This window comes from Nelumbo lutea, chromosome 8 (assembly GCF_056320005.1).
Source record: "Nelumbo lutea isolate HS-2025 chromosome 8, American lotus-T2T, whole genome shotgun sequence".
Taxonomy (NCBI): domain Eukaryota; kingdom Viridiplantae; phylum Streptophyta; class Magnoliopsida; order Proteales; family Nelumbonaceae; genus Nelumbo; species Nelumbo lutea.
Window position 1 is genome coordinate 41,396,076 of NC_142691.1, and position 15,527 is coordinate 41,411,602.

The following is a 15,527-nucleotide window of genomic DNA, read 5'->3' on the forward strand; positions in this document are numbered from 1 at the left end:
TTTGATGCAATGGCTTATATAAATCTGTAAAGTGGAAAAGTGTCATCATTGTTGTAGAATTGTAGTTTATTCTTTTTCGATCTTTGTTTTGTTCATTTTCCTATACTCTATCCAAGTTGCTTAAGATTCATCGACCATAATTATATTTATTACTATAACCATTGCAAAAGTATGTAGCATATTTGTTTTTTTGGCTTAGTTTGAAAAGAGTATAAATACAAATACATATAAAAAGAAGGGTAAATTAAAAAGACACTTCCTATACTATGGGATCTGTGACAAATACCCTCTTATACTTTGTTTTGCGACAAAGACCTCCCTTGTATTATGATTGTGAGACAAAACCCCTTTTTGTTAGCTTTCCGTTAAAATCTGTCATTTTAATATTTTTTAATCTCCATACTACCCTTGTAGACAATTGGGAGAAAAAGCTATTCATCTTCCCCAACCTCACGATACAGTAGCAGCGGTAATCCACAATTTTCTCTCTCCCTCTCTCTCTTCCCTCCCTCTCTTCTTCCTCTTTCATTTGTTCTTTTTTTCCCTTCATCTTGTTTTCCTTTTTCTTTTCGCTGGAATTGGGAGATAGACCGTGGTGTACGTGATGGGGCAGCAGTGATTTGGTTTTGGGAGAGTACTTTCTAAACGAAATTGGTCTAAAAATTGATTTGGTCTAAAAAAATTTCAAACAATATTTTACTTGTTTGATATGAAATTTTCTCTAAATGAAAACAATATATTAATTTCAAAAGAAAAATATTTTCTCTGATTTGATTTACCTTGTATTTTTTTTCTCATATATTCTTTTGAATTTGAACTTGGATTAAAGCCAGGCAAAGCAAATATTGTTTTATGTTCATTTTATTGCTACAATTAACCAATGTTCCGTTCTGTTGTAGTGTCAACATAGAAAAACCCCATCTCATTTGCACGATGAACCCGAAGAAAGTTTGTAGTCAAAACATAGGAGAACAAGCCATGATTTTTTATAATCCTGTGTTTGACATCAAGCACACAAACAGAGAAACCAAGGGAAACCATATTCCATTTTCTTTAAATCAGTAGCGTAACTTTCTATACAAGTTGCACATGCACCATATGTACGCATTCTATAAATTCAAACCTTCTTTTGCTCTGTGTTGTCATTTCTAGTTCTAAATCATACCAAGTTTTGAAGATGAAGTTTCTCTGCAGCAACACCTATTCAATACTTTCTATTTCCCATCTCTATCTCTTCATCGTTTTAGCTTCTCTCCCATTTCTCATCCTCTCCTCTTCTGTTCATTGCAATCCGCATGATAAAAAGGTCCTTTTGAGAATAAAGAAATCTATAAATAATCCCAGCGCCCTTGTTTCCTGGGATCCCGAAATCGATTGCTGTGATTGGGACTACGTCATATGCAACCCTCAAACCTACCGAGTTACCCAACTCGCCTTCTTCCAAGCCTACATCCCTGGCCAAATTCCATTCGCTATCGGTGACCTTCCCTATCTCGAAACCCTCTCCTTCCATGAAGTCACCTAGTTCAACGGTTCCATCCCCTACTCCATCACCAAACTTCGGAACCTCAAATTGTTTCATCTTAACCGGATTCCATTCTCCAACTCCATCCATGAATTCCTTGGCCAACTTAAGAACCTGGACTACCTCGATTTGGGTTACAACCATTTCTCTGGTCCAATCTTGGCTTCCCTTGGTGATCTCCCAAAACTGGAAAATCTTTACCTCAACCGGAATAACCTCACAGGAAAAATACCAGATTATGTAGAATCTGCCGCATCTGGGTTTTGGAGAGGAAGAAGAGAGGGAGAAATGTGGATTACCGCTGCTGCTGTTCTTGTATCTGAGGTAGGGGAAGATGAACAGTGTTTTTCAGAAGAATAGTTGGGGATTAAAAAATATTGCAAGGTAGATTTTAACGAAAGCTAATGGATGGGGGTTTTTGTCTCACGATCATAGTGCAGGAGGGTCTTTGTCAGAAAACAAAGTACAGGGAGTCTTTGTATATATATATATTATGGATCTTGTGTCGGTTAGAAATATTACGTTAAAGGCACAACCATGAAATTGCCATGCAATGGCATAGCGATGCTCCCATTGCCAGTAGAATATGAACAATCACAACAAAGCACATGCAATAGTACTAAAGGTACACCAATCAACATTCTCAAACTTCCATTAGTGATAAGAGAAATAAGACATTGTTAATAATAGGACCATCCTAAAGAAACAATGGAATGCTATGATGAAGTCCACATGCCTCCTAAGCACATGCAAGACTCAAATGGTGCCATGGAAGAACCCCTGGAAGAAATTGACATGGGCATCAAAAGAATGTAAAAGAGGTTGTTGTATGTGTCAGCCAAGTTAGACCCTAAAGAAAAGACAAAATTGTTGGACCTCTTAAAAGGTACTAAACTTTCACCCTAATCGTAAGATTGGAAGACTTGTCAAACGTGACTAAACTATTTCCTCTCCCATTAGTAAAATTCCAAGATGTTTTCGCCTAATCATACAACCAGATGCTTGGACTAGACTTGGCACTGGTCAAGCATTCGCTCTATATTGATCTTAAGTTCAGGCCTGTGAAACAACTGTACAGTGTTTTCAAACCAGAAATTGCCCTGAAGATCAAAGAAGAAATCGAATGACTCCTGAAGGTGGGCTTTATAAGGCTAATCACTCACCCATAGTGGTTAGCGAATGTTGTCCTAGTTAAGAATAAAAACGGCCAATTAAGGTTAGTACCTAGATCCCAACATACTAGCTCATAGTTATTAGTAAAGGTATAACACATTGACTTCCTTTCTCTCTCACCCTAGGTGTTGCGTAGACTTTAGGGACTTGAACATAGCCTGCCCTAAGGATGAGTTCTCATTGCTGAATATGTTGTTGCTACAGTTGGGAACTAGTTGTTCTCTTTCCTAGATGCATACAATGGCTATAGTAAGATTTATATGGACCCCATAAAAGCACCCCATATAGCATTTCGGATGCCAATAGGGAACTTATACTACAAAATAATACCCTTCGATTTGAAGAATGTTGGGGTCACAAACTCAAGAGCAATGGCAATTGTCTTCCATGATATGATGCACAAGGAGATAGAGTGTTATGTGGATGACATCATAATCAAGGCCAAGAAAAATGATGATCATTTTAAAGTATTGAGGAAAGTGTTCACGCGATGTCAAACCTTCAACTTGAGGCTTAATTCACTTAAGTGCGCATTCGGAGTGCAATCAAGAAAATTCTTAGGTTATCGAATCAACCACACTAGAATTCACCCAAATGAAAATAAATTAAAAGTAGTCATCAATTTACCACCCTCGAGCATAGAGTCACATTTGAAGACATTCTTAGAAAATGCCTCCTACCTTAGAAGGTTCATCCCTGGTCTAGCACACACAACATTGCCTCTCCTTAAGCTCTACAAGAAATTCATGGAGTACAAGTTGTCAGTGCAGCATCAACATGCTTTCAACCAATTGAATCAGACCCTAGCTAAAGCCCCAACCATGTCCCCTCTGAAGAGAGGTCAAGAATTCAAGTTGTACATAGCATCCAACTCATAAGCTATACGTTGTTTGCTAGCTCAGGAGAATGACAAAAAGGTCGAGTACCCCATCTATTATGCTAGTAGGACTTTGAAATCAGTAGAGAAAAACTACTCGAATATGGAACAACAGTGTTTAGTGTTAGTCTTTGTCGCATAGAAATTCAGACATTACATCTGATAGTAAGGAGTGATCTGATCAGGTACTTTATTGGTAGGCCCCCACTCTCTAGAAGATTGGTTAAATGAATTATGTAGTTAAGTAAGTATAGTGTTGAATACACCCAACCCAGGGCAACTAGATGTTAAGCAGTCGCATATCTCTTAGCTGCCTTCCCTACTAGTGACGACTTCCCTATCTCTTAACCCCACCACCTTTTTGTGAAGGATCACATCCACTCATCGTATGAGTTTTCTCTTTAGCCTCTGTCAGACAAGGTTCATAGCCATTTTAGGATAAACCTTTCTGTTTAGTAAGTGCTCACCCATCATATTCAAGTTACGCCAAGGTATCGTGAGAGAGTTCCCATTTTCTGGTGAAGCCCCTCCTACATTGGTCTATAACGCCCCTATCATCTTATGAAACACTCTGACAAATCCAATAGCAAATGGATAACCCAATTTTATGGTGCGTTTCCTCATTACTGAAGGACCCATCATCGTGCTAATGATGAAAGTCCTTTAGAGAGTTCATCACATGAATCTCCCTATCACATGCACTCATATTTGCTGGAGGGAACAAAAATTACACCCTAGTTGATTTAGGTCAAACCAAAGTGGCTTCCACTGACTTTCATAAAGTCAGATTTTTGGTGGCCCAATTTGGGTAGGGTTTTAGCACGCGACCCCTTTCAGGGTTATGGGGCCACCGTGAAGGGAGGGGCCATCCAATGATTGCAAGGGACACCATGGCAATGATGTGCATTCATCGATGGTGTGCGCAAGAGCCACTATTGTATCATCATGGGCCAAGTGCTTATGGCCCATGGTCGCAGCACATCAAATATCCATACATCACATGAAATGAAAGAATTGATCCAATCAATCATCTACTAAAGAAGTTCAAGATGCAAGGATGCAAGACCGTCGCTACACCACTCGTTACAAACGAGAGGTTCAAGAAACAAGATGGTTCAAAGAAGGCTGATGGCTTAATCTACAAAAGCTTTATTGGGAGTTTACTCTATCTCATATCTATGCAGCCAAACATTATGTATGCAACAAGTTTACTCTCGAGGTTCATGTAAAGCCCAAGTCAAGTTCACTATGGAGCAACGAAAAGGATACTAAGATTCTTGTAGGGCACAAAAGAATACAACATTTAGTACAAGTCCACAACTAACTTAAGATTGATTGACTATATTAACAGTGATTGGGCAGGATCAGTGGGTGACATGAAGAGTACCTCGAGCAATGCCTGGAGTATTCTCTTGGGCATCAAAGAAGCAAGCCCCATTTGCACAATCATCAGTAGAAGCTGAGTACATGGCAGTGGCAACAACAACTAGGCAAGCTATATGGCTAAGAAGAATACTTGAAGGCATGGGTGAGCGGCAAAAGGAACCGATAATAAGTCTGCTATAGCAATGGAAGAAATCCAGTATACCATAGTAGGATGAAACACATTGCAATCAAGTACTACTTTTTATGAGAGACAACTAGCAAAGGAGAAATTGAGCTTAAGCACTGCAAGTCCGAAGAACAATTAGCAAACATTTCCACAAAGGCATTACCGCATTGAAAGTTTGAGTTGTTATGAGAGAAACTAGGAGTTACAAGAAAGTGTATTAAGGAGGAGAGCTAAAAAATAATCCACTTTCTAGAAGTTTTCTAGAAGTTCAAACTTCTAGAATTAATTAGCACCTAGAAATTAAATCTCTAAGCCTCTAGGAAATGTACATTTTCTAGAAGTTTTAACTTCTAGAATGTATTTGGGTCTAGAAGATGATGATTTCTAGAAAAGGTAAAATTCTAGAGATGGCTAGAATGTTGGTTGGCTTTGCTCCACCTACATGGCTCTACTATAAATAGTGCTAAGTTTGTACATTTGAGAATAAGCCAATACAAGTTCCCATTTTCCCAACAACTTGAGCCTTTATCATTTTCTACCATCCTATGTTACCTAGTCTATTCTTTCTCACATCCCATGTCCTAACAACTCTACTCCTCCATATCCCAACAAGTTTGATATAGTTGTCCATTCCGCAGTTTTAGTTAGAGTAGAACGACATGCAAATTTGTGACTTTGTATTAGAATAGGATATACTAGGAAGGCTAGGGAGGAAATTTCTCGTGACCAAGTGACGAGTTTGTCAAAGCCCTCAAAATTAATACTAGTCCCACAATAAAATATTTGTAACAAAAATGGTATTAGGTCGAATCCCATTGGGAGCTAAACAATAATCTCTTAGCCAAATGGATAATATAATTAAGTGGGAAGATTTAATAAAATTAAAAGATTAAGAAAGCAATAGCAAACTAAACAATCAAAAAGAAATCAGTCTTACCAAATTCTGGTTCAAGGGTTTGGGTTGAATCGATTGGCCATTGATCCTAGGTAAAATTCAACAGTCTTGCAATTCAAGCATTTAACCTTAGATTTATTAGGATAGCCAAAATAAACATTGTGTTTTCCTAAATCAATTGACTAAACCCAACATTCGATCAACACTTATCTTTAATCAACTGGGTACGATAGCGCTCCATATTAATTAAGTATAGCATTATGTTTTGTGAAAACAATTGAACCAAAATAATAATAATTGAGATAGCTGCAATTATTGAATCTTGATCCATCGATTCCCTTTAGGTTAAAACATGTCAATACATTGGTTAAAGGCTATCACGAACAATTGACCCAGAAAGATATTAACCTAATTGCTACTTGTACCACTATTCATGACAATTATAGATCACCGAACATTGGATAGCAGTAGGAACATCAACATTAATTCAATTTGTCAAACTAATTAACATTAACATCCAATAAAAATATGCACAAAAATCAATGAATACTTGAATTAGAAAGCAAGAAAATAAATTAACTATAGAACCTCACAATGACACAATTGAACCTCCCCCCTTGAACTAGAAAAAAGAAGCTTAGCTGCTCATGGTCTGCGCAAATGGGTAGATCACAAGCTGGTAGATCGAAATCTGAATTCACCCTTTTAGGTGAGCGATCCTTCCTTTGTTTCACCTCCTTCCTTAAACGATGGGTAGTCTTCTCAATTTTGGGGTTGTACTCGAGTTCACCTCGTTGAGAAGCATGATTCATAAAACAAAAGTGATTAACAAGAGGAAGGTAATAGCTAAGAAATTAAAATTGCTCCCCGACAATGGCGCCAAAAATTTGACGGGTTTGTCGAAGCCCTCAAAATTAATACTAGTCCCACAATCAAATATTTGTAGCAAAAGTGGTACTAGGTCGAATCCCATAGGGAGCTAAACAATAATCTCTTAGCCGAATGGATAATATAATTGAGTGGGAAGATTTAATAAAATTAACAGAATAAGAAAGCAATAGCAAACTAAACAATCAAAAAGAAATCAGTCTTACCGAATTCTGGTTCAAGGGTTCTGGTTGAATCAATTGGCCATCGATCCTAGGTAAAATTCAATAGTCTTGCAATTCAAGCATTTAACCTTAGATTTATTAGGATAGCCATAATAAACACTGTGTTTTCCTAAATCAGTTGACCAAACCCAACATTCGATCAACACTTATCTTTAATCAATTGGGTATGATAGTGCTCCATATTAATTAAGTATATCATTAAGTTTTGTGAAAACAGTTAAACCAAAATAACAATAATTGAGATAGCTGCAATTATTGAATCTTGTTCCATCGATTCCCTTTAGGTTAAAGCATGTCAATACATTGGTTAAAGGCTGTCACGAACAATTGACCCAAAAAGATATTAACTTAATTGCTACTTGTACCACTATTCATGAAAATTACGGATCACCGAACCATGGATAGCAATAGGAACATCAACATTAATTCAGTTTGTCAGAACTGGTCATGATCTAAATCCCCCCTTGAACTAGAAAAAAGAAGCTTAGCTGCTCATGATCTACGCAATCTCCATGCTCTGCTTCTCCATGGCCAAACTGCTTTCTTGAGTTTCTTGATTTTCTTGGTGATCTCTTGGATCTTGGAGTGAGTCATGCTAGAACTGATCTGCCCCCCTCTTTATATAGCCAAAGGAGAGGGCTGTTTTCCAACTCCTTCTAGGAAATCATTCTATCTTCAGGGAGTTTTGATTTTCTTTGAACTAAATCCTATCCTATCTCTTATCTAATGATTTAATCTCAATCTTCTTATCTCTCTAGGATTACATTCAAAACTTTAGACCTAATAAGACTCTCTCCTTGGAGATTACATTTGAAATTGAGACTCTTGGCTCTAGATTTCGAGTTGGGCTGCTTTGATAGCTTGTGTTGTTTCAAGGTATTTCTACAAGTTGGGCTTCAGTCGTTAAATGGGCCTAGCTACAAACTTGCTCTGAATTTGGGCTCGTTATTATACTCGATATACACCAAATCTGTTAAAACATAAACATAAAAGTTGTGGGCCTTACTTTTGTCGTTCTAATGCTTCAAGAATTGTCCAATTCGGAGTCCGGAATTGAGAGTTATGCCTAGATTACTGACTATCGCTGAAATTGTGCAAAATCACCCAATTTGCCCTGTTTTCTTCCAATTGACTTCTTTATTTCCCTGAATCGAAATACAAGAGTAATGAGTCCATTTAAGTGCTAAAGTAATGTAAAAATAAGAAAATTAGGGGACAAAAATACAGTTCTTTTCAGTCTCATCAAATCCCCCCACACATAAACTTTGCCCGTCCTCGGGCAAGGCAAAACTCAAGCAAAAACAAACTACCTACCTACTGATTTTTAAACTCAACTCTCCTTCATCTTTCTCCACAAATATTCTAGGTTAACTATTGCAAACCATTAAATTAGTACAACCAAGTGATACACGACTCATCCATTAGTCAATCAAATTTTTGCTACTGCAAACTAGGTAGTAAATCAAGGGAAAACCTCTTTCTCTTCTCTCTCTCTCTCTTTCTCCTCTGAATACGTGAATGCATTTTATGCTCCATCTCACTTTTGGATTACTTGGTCAGTATGTGCATTTTATGCTCCATCCTACTGTTTGAATTGCTAGCTAGTAGGTGCATTTTATGCTCTGTCCTACTATCAGATGATTTGGCTGGTAGGTGCATTTTATGCTCCATCCTACCATCAAATTACTTGACTGGTGGGTGCATTTTATGCTCCATCCTACCATCGGATTACTTGGCTGGTAGGTGCATTTTGTGCTCCATCCTACCAATTGTAGCAATGGTAAGGTATTTACCCTATTTACTTAAACCTGAATTTAGGACTACCTACAAGAAGGAATGGCTTTAGATAGGTTGTGTACTCCTTGATCGTACCTCATTAATCAATTAATAGGTTCACAAGAAAGGGCAAAAAAAATTTACATTGTCCCTCCCCCACACTTAAAATTTACATTGTCCCCAATGTAAGGTTAAATGCAAAGAAAGGGAAAAAAAAAACTAAACTAGGAATGTAAAAAAAAAAGAAAAAGGAAAAACAAACTTCCCTATTTTTAATAATCATGGATTGGATCCTCTAACTCTTGTGGATGCAGCTTTCGGTGTGCTCCCCTTCCATCCATCTTGGGCGGGTTCAAATCTGAAATAGGGGCCTTCGTATCCACTTGTGCACTCGGTTCTAGCTCCCCATTCATATCTTTTTCAAAAATTTCCTGCCCAGTTGGATCAATAGTGTCAACCAAATAGATCGAATGGTCTTCATTTGGGTACTTCATAGCTTTAAAAATATTAAATTTAATAGTCTTCTCGTCAAACTCGACGGAGAGGGTACCTTCATCCACATCTATTTTGGTATTGGCCATTTTCATGAATGGCCTGCCTAATAGAAGTGGGGCAGAACTTGTGATCGTGTCCTCCTCCATCTTCAGAATGTAAAATTTAGTTGGAAAAATTAAATCGTTAACCTGCACCAATACATTCTCAACAATCCCTTCTGAGTAGGCGTTAGAACGATCAACTAATTGGATAACAACTCCAGTTTCCTTTAAAGGACCTAATCTCAAAGCATAGTAAATCGAGTATGGTATGACATTGATAGATGCACCTAAGTCTAGCATGGCATGCTCGATTCGCTTATTTCCAATCACACAAGGTAGGGTGAAAATACCTGGATCAACATGTTTTTCTGGTAATGTCCTCTTAATCACGGCTGAAATGTTCTCTCCAACTCTTACCTTAATGGGGCTCTTGTTTGAGTCCTGTACCTCCTCTTCTTCCTATCCTTTATCCGTCTTCCTTGGTGAGGTAGGTTCTAGCTACAGTTCCTTCTTGCTTCTCAGCACCACTACACTTACATTCTCCTTGGGGTTGACTACCGTTTGTGATGGTAGTTTCCCGGAGCTCTATGCCTCCAACTTGCTAATGGAAGTGGCAAGTTGGCTGATTTGGTTCCCCAGATTCTGAATGTTATTTCTTGTTTCTTGCTGAAATTGCTAAGTGTTAGCAGCAAGAGCCTTAACGATTTCCTCTAATGACATACCTGAACTTGAGAGTTGACTTTGCGCTATGATAGATGCTGAATATTGGGGCTGTCGATTGAAATATTGGGGCTGATATCTCTGTTGTCCTCTTTGGTTCCCGTAGCTTAGATTTGGATGATCTCTCCACCCCGGATTGTAGTAATTGGAGTAGGGGTCATAATTTTGTTGCGGCTGCCCTGGGAATCCTCCTACGGCATTGGCTTGCTGCATTGAACCATCTTGCAATGATGGGAACATGTTCGTAGGATGCCCAGGAATCGAACAGACACCACATACCCTAGCTGTTTGCAATTGTCTTGCAGCCAGTTGTCTTATCAAGGCAATTAGATTTGAGATTTGATTTTCTAAATTAACATGACTTACCTCATTAACACGCCTAATTTTTCCCTTTATTCTTCCGCCAAAATGTTGTGAATTTTCGATCATGTTGGAAATTAATTCCTTGGCCGCTACGACTGTTTTGTTCACCAAGGCTCCGCCACTGGCTGCATCTATCATACTTCTATCCATGGGCTGAAGCCCTTCATAGAAGCATTGGATCAAAAGCTATTCGGGTAATTGGTGGTGTGGACTGCTAGCAACAAGTTGTTTAAACCTTTCCCAATATTCATATATCGTCTCACCACCAAATTGCCTTATTCCACATATTTCCTTTCTTATATTTGCAGTTTGGGTATTTGGTGGTGTGGGCAGATGCAAGATTTGCCCGTTAGGTATTACCCTCAATGGTCTTACACTTAACCTCTCGGCCCATAATGATCAAACACTACCCGACAAGAGAGGACCTCTCCCTCGGCTGCAAGGTACAGTGCTGCCCTCTTTACTCACATGGATCACGGGAATTAAAACCTTTTGCAAACATTTTGAAACCATAATATATATATATATATATATATATATATATATATTTAAATATATTTTTCAAAACAAAATTCAATGGTTGAAATCGACTGCTGGCAATTTTGGTTTCCATTAGAGAGAGTGCATCCCCGACCATTCACTTTGTCCGACAAAGGGGCTGATCCTGCCACTATGATCACCCACTCAAATGAATTCTCGCACTATCCCAACATACACTGGTTATGACCCCCTCTAAGGATCTCATTGATTGGCATATCAAAGATAACCCAATCCAACACCTAGTGTAGTATCATAATCGAGTCTAGGGGTTAGCTGTAACATTCCAGCTTTTCCCATCTCTTTCCAAGGTCTAGAGAAATATTGGAATTTTGGTCCGGTTCAGGGATTCAAGAAAACCCACACTGTATGTACCTCAGGTCTCACCCTGGAAGCTGAGAGATGCCACCCCAACTAACTTGGCGGTACATTAGTGTCAGCCTTGGCAGGATAAATCTCCCCAGATCTATCAAACGACTGTGAAGATTCTAAACTAACATGAGTCTCATAAGTGTCCAGTTTAAGGGTATTACACAGAAACACACCGCAATGAGATTGATGAACCTTATTGACATTTATTGTAAATGAATAAAGTACAAGCCGGAGTCCCATACTTTCCATGTGTTTATCAAATGCTTTCTGTGTCATTGACTTAGTCAATGGGTTTGCTACATTTTTCACTGATGCTACCGTCTGAATCAAAACATCCCCTCTTCCAACTATCTCCCGTAGTACATGGTACTTCCTCTCGATGTGCTTCGACTTCGAGTGGGCTCGTGGGTCCTTAGCTTGAGAAATTACTATAGTGTTGTCACACAACAATGAAATGGGTGATGTGCTGGATGGAACAACTCTTATTTCCTGAATGAACTTCTTCATCCAAATGGCTTCTTTGGCAGCTTCACTTACGGTTGTGGAATCTGCTATGAACCCTTGTTTGTTGCTTTTCAGGCAAATAGTACACAATCCTATCGTGAAGATATAACCAGATGTAAACTTTCTATCATCTGGATCTGATTGGAAATCAGCATCAGTATACCCTTGGACTTATAGTGAACTACTACGGTTGAAGTGTAGGGAACCTCTTTCATGCCCTGAATCTCTTTGGGAGTCTTGGGAGACATACCCTTGGAGAGAGTGACTCCATGTCTGAAAGGAAAATTTCATTTCTTGGAGTTCTCTATGCTGTATCTCTTGACTATTTTGTCAATGTAAGCAAATTGGGATAATCCTATTATCTTCTTTGATCTATCTCTATAGTGTCGAAGACCCTGTATGTACGAGGCTCCTCTAAGATCTTTCATGGAGAATTACTGTGATAGGCATACTTTCACCGTAGTTAAGATTCTTACATCATTCCCAATGAGTAGAATGCCATCTACATATAAAAGCAAGAATGTAACCTTATTAGCACTAGTTTTCCTATAGACACAGGGTTCATCTGGATTTTGCTCAAAGTCAAATTATTTGATGGTAGAGTCAAACCGGATGTTCCAACTCCTATAAGCTTGCTTAAGCCCATATATGGATCGGTTGAGTTTACATACCATGTGTTCCTTATTTGCATCTATGAAACCTTGCGGTTGTTGCATATAGATATCTTCAGTAAGACTCCATTTAGGAACTGTAGAGTTAATTTTCAGAGAATGAACTATTGTACTGAAAGATTGTCTTTATATATAGAATTTGAGAAGAAATTTGATTTCTGTTTCAAAACTGTGTGGATGGATATTCCATTCTTTTTAGTAATATGATTACTATCAAAAGAAATAACAAATTCCTCGCATATGGAGAACTTGAGAATGGTCTCTATGTTCTCCATCTTTTTCTGGAAACTAACATAAACAAAACTACATTGGTTGACATGCTCAAGAAAAAAACCCATGATAAAGTTAATCCCACATATTTGGGGCATTACCGACTTAGCCATATTAACATATATAGTATCACAAGTTTGGTAAATGATGGTCTTTTGGATTTTCTAACTGTAGAAGATCTTCCAACCTGTGAACCTTGCCTTCAGGTTAATATGACGAAACAACCATTTAACGGTAAGCCTGAAAGATTTACAGGAACGCTTGACCTTATACATTCTGATGTATGTGGTCCCATGAATGTTAGGACATGTAACCTGCACGTTTATTTCATAACATTCACCGATGATTACTCTCGGTATGGTTACATGTACCTAATGAGACACAAGTATTAATCCTTTGAAAAGTTCATAGAGTTCAAACAAGTGGTCGAGAAACAGCTAAGGAGAGAAATTAAGACCCTTCGATTGGGTCGAGGTGGCGAGTATCTCTCTGGTGAATTCAGGGACTACTTAAAGGTCAATGGGATAGTATCACAACTAGCTCCTCCTACTACATCACAACTAAACGGTGTGTCAGAGAGGAGGAACCGAACTTTATTTGATATGGTCCGGTCACTTCTCGTACACTCAGAGTTGCCCAAATCCTTTTGGGGTTACGCATTAGAGATTGCTATATACGTGCTGAACCGGGTTCCAACCAAATCAGTTCCGAAGACTCCCAATGAGCTTTGGACCGGAAAGAAACCAAGTGTGAGACACTTGAAGATTTGGGGTTGTCTGGCACATATTAAAAGAATGAGTGCAGACAAATTGGAATACAAGACTAGCCATTGCTTATTCGTAGGGTTACCTATTCTATGACCCAGGAGAGCAGAAGGTGTTCTGTAGTCGAAATGCCCATTTCTTGGAAGATGATTACATCCTGAACAATCACCGTCAGGAAGTTATTCTTGATGAGAGGAGCTCAGGGGTAGTGGGAGGTGTCCCACAAGTCCCAGGTAATGACCAACCTAGAAGATCTACCCGGGTTTCCAGGCCTCTAGTCCATTTTGGCTATGACCAGGATAGCTACTTGGTGGAAGCCATGACTAGTGAGGTGGATCCTATGACTTATACGGAAGCTATGTTGGACATAGATTCCTTGAAGTGGGTAGATGCCATGAGAGCTGAGATGGACTCAATGGAGACCAATGGAGTCTAGAGTCTAGTGGATCCGCCCCCTAGAGTAAAAGCAATTTGTTGCAAATAGATATATAAGAGGAAGAAGGGCCCCGGTGGTAAGGTTGAGACCTACAAGGTTTGTCTTGTGGCGAAAGGGTAAACTCAGAAAGAGGGAATCAATTATGAGGAAACCTTTTTACTGGTGGCCATGTTTAAATCCATTAGGATCCTGCTTGCTGTAGCAGCATACCATGATTATGAGATTTGGCAAATGGATGTCAAAACTGCATTCCTGAATGGAGATCTTAGTGAAGATATCTACATGTAGCAACTGCAAGGTTTCATAGCTGCAGGTCAGGAACACATGGTATGTAAATTACATAGATCCATAGGACTTAAGCAAGTTTCTAGGAGTTGGAACATCCAATTTGTCTCTACTGTCAAAAGGTTTGACTTTGAGCAGAATCTGGATGAACCCTGTGTTTACAGGAAATCCAGTGTGGATAAGGTTACATTCCTAGTTCTGTATGTAGATGACATTCTACTCATTGGGAATGATGTAGGAATGATAACTACGGTGAAAGTATAGCTTTCACTATAATTCTCCCTGAAAGATCTTGGAGAAGCCTCATATATACTGGGTCTTTGACTTTATAGAGATAGATTGAAGAGGATAATAGGATTATCCCAATCTTCTTATATTGACAAGATAGTCAAAAGATACAGCATGGAGAACTCCAAGAAAGAAAATGTTCCTTTCAGCCATGGAGTCACTCTCTCCAAGGGCTTGTCTCACAGGACACCCGAGGAGATTAAGGGAATGAAGGACGTTCCCTATGCCTCAACCGTAGGGAGCATCATATATGTCATGCTGTGCACTCGTCCTGACATCGCTCAGGTAGTGAGTGTGGTAAGTAGATTCTAGGCCAACCCAGGGCAGCGGCATTGGACTGCTATGAAAACCATACTTAAGTACTTTTGAAGGACAAATGAGTTTTGTCTGGTATTCGATGGTAGTTCACTACTGATCCAAGGGTATACTGATGCCGAATTCCAGTCAGATCCAGATGGTAGAAAGTCTACATCTGGGTATGTTTTCACGATAGGATCGTGTGCTATTTGCTGGAAAAGCAACAAACAAGTGAAGTTGCCAAAGAAGTCGTATGGATGAAAAAGTTCATTCATGAATTGGGAGTAGTTCCATCCAGCACATCACCCACTTCATTGTTGTGTGACAACACTGGAGCTGTCGCTCGGGCTAAGGAGCCGTGAGCCCACTCGAAGTTGAAGCACATCGAGAGGAAGTACCATGTACTGTGGGAGATAGTTGGAAGAGGGGGATGTCCTAATTCAAAAGGTAGCATCAACGAAAAATGTAGCATACCCATTAACTAAGCACTGACACAAAAATTGTTTGAGAAACACATGGAAAGCATGGGACTCCGGCTTATACCAGATTGGACCTAAGTGCAAGTGGGAGCTGT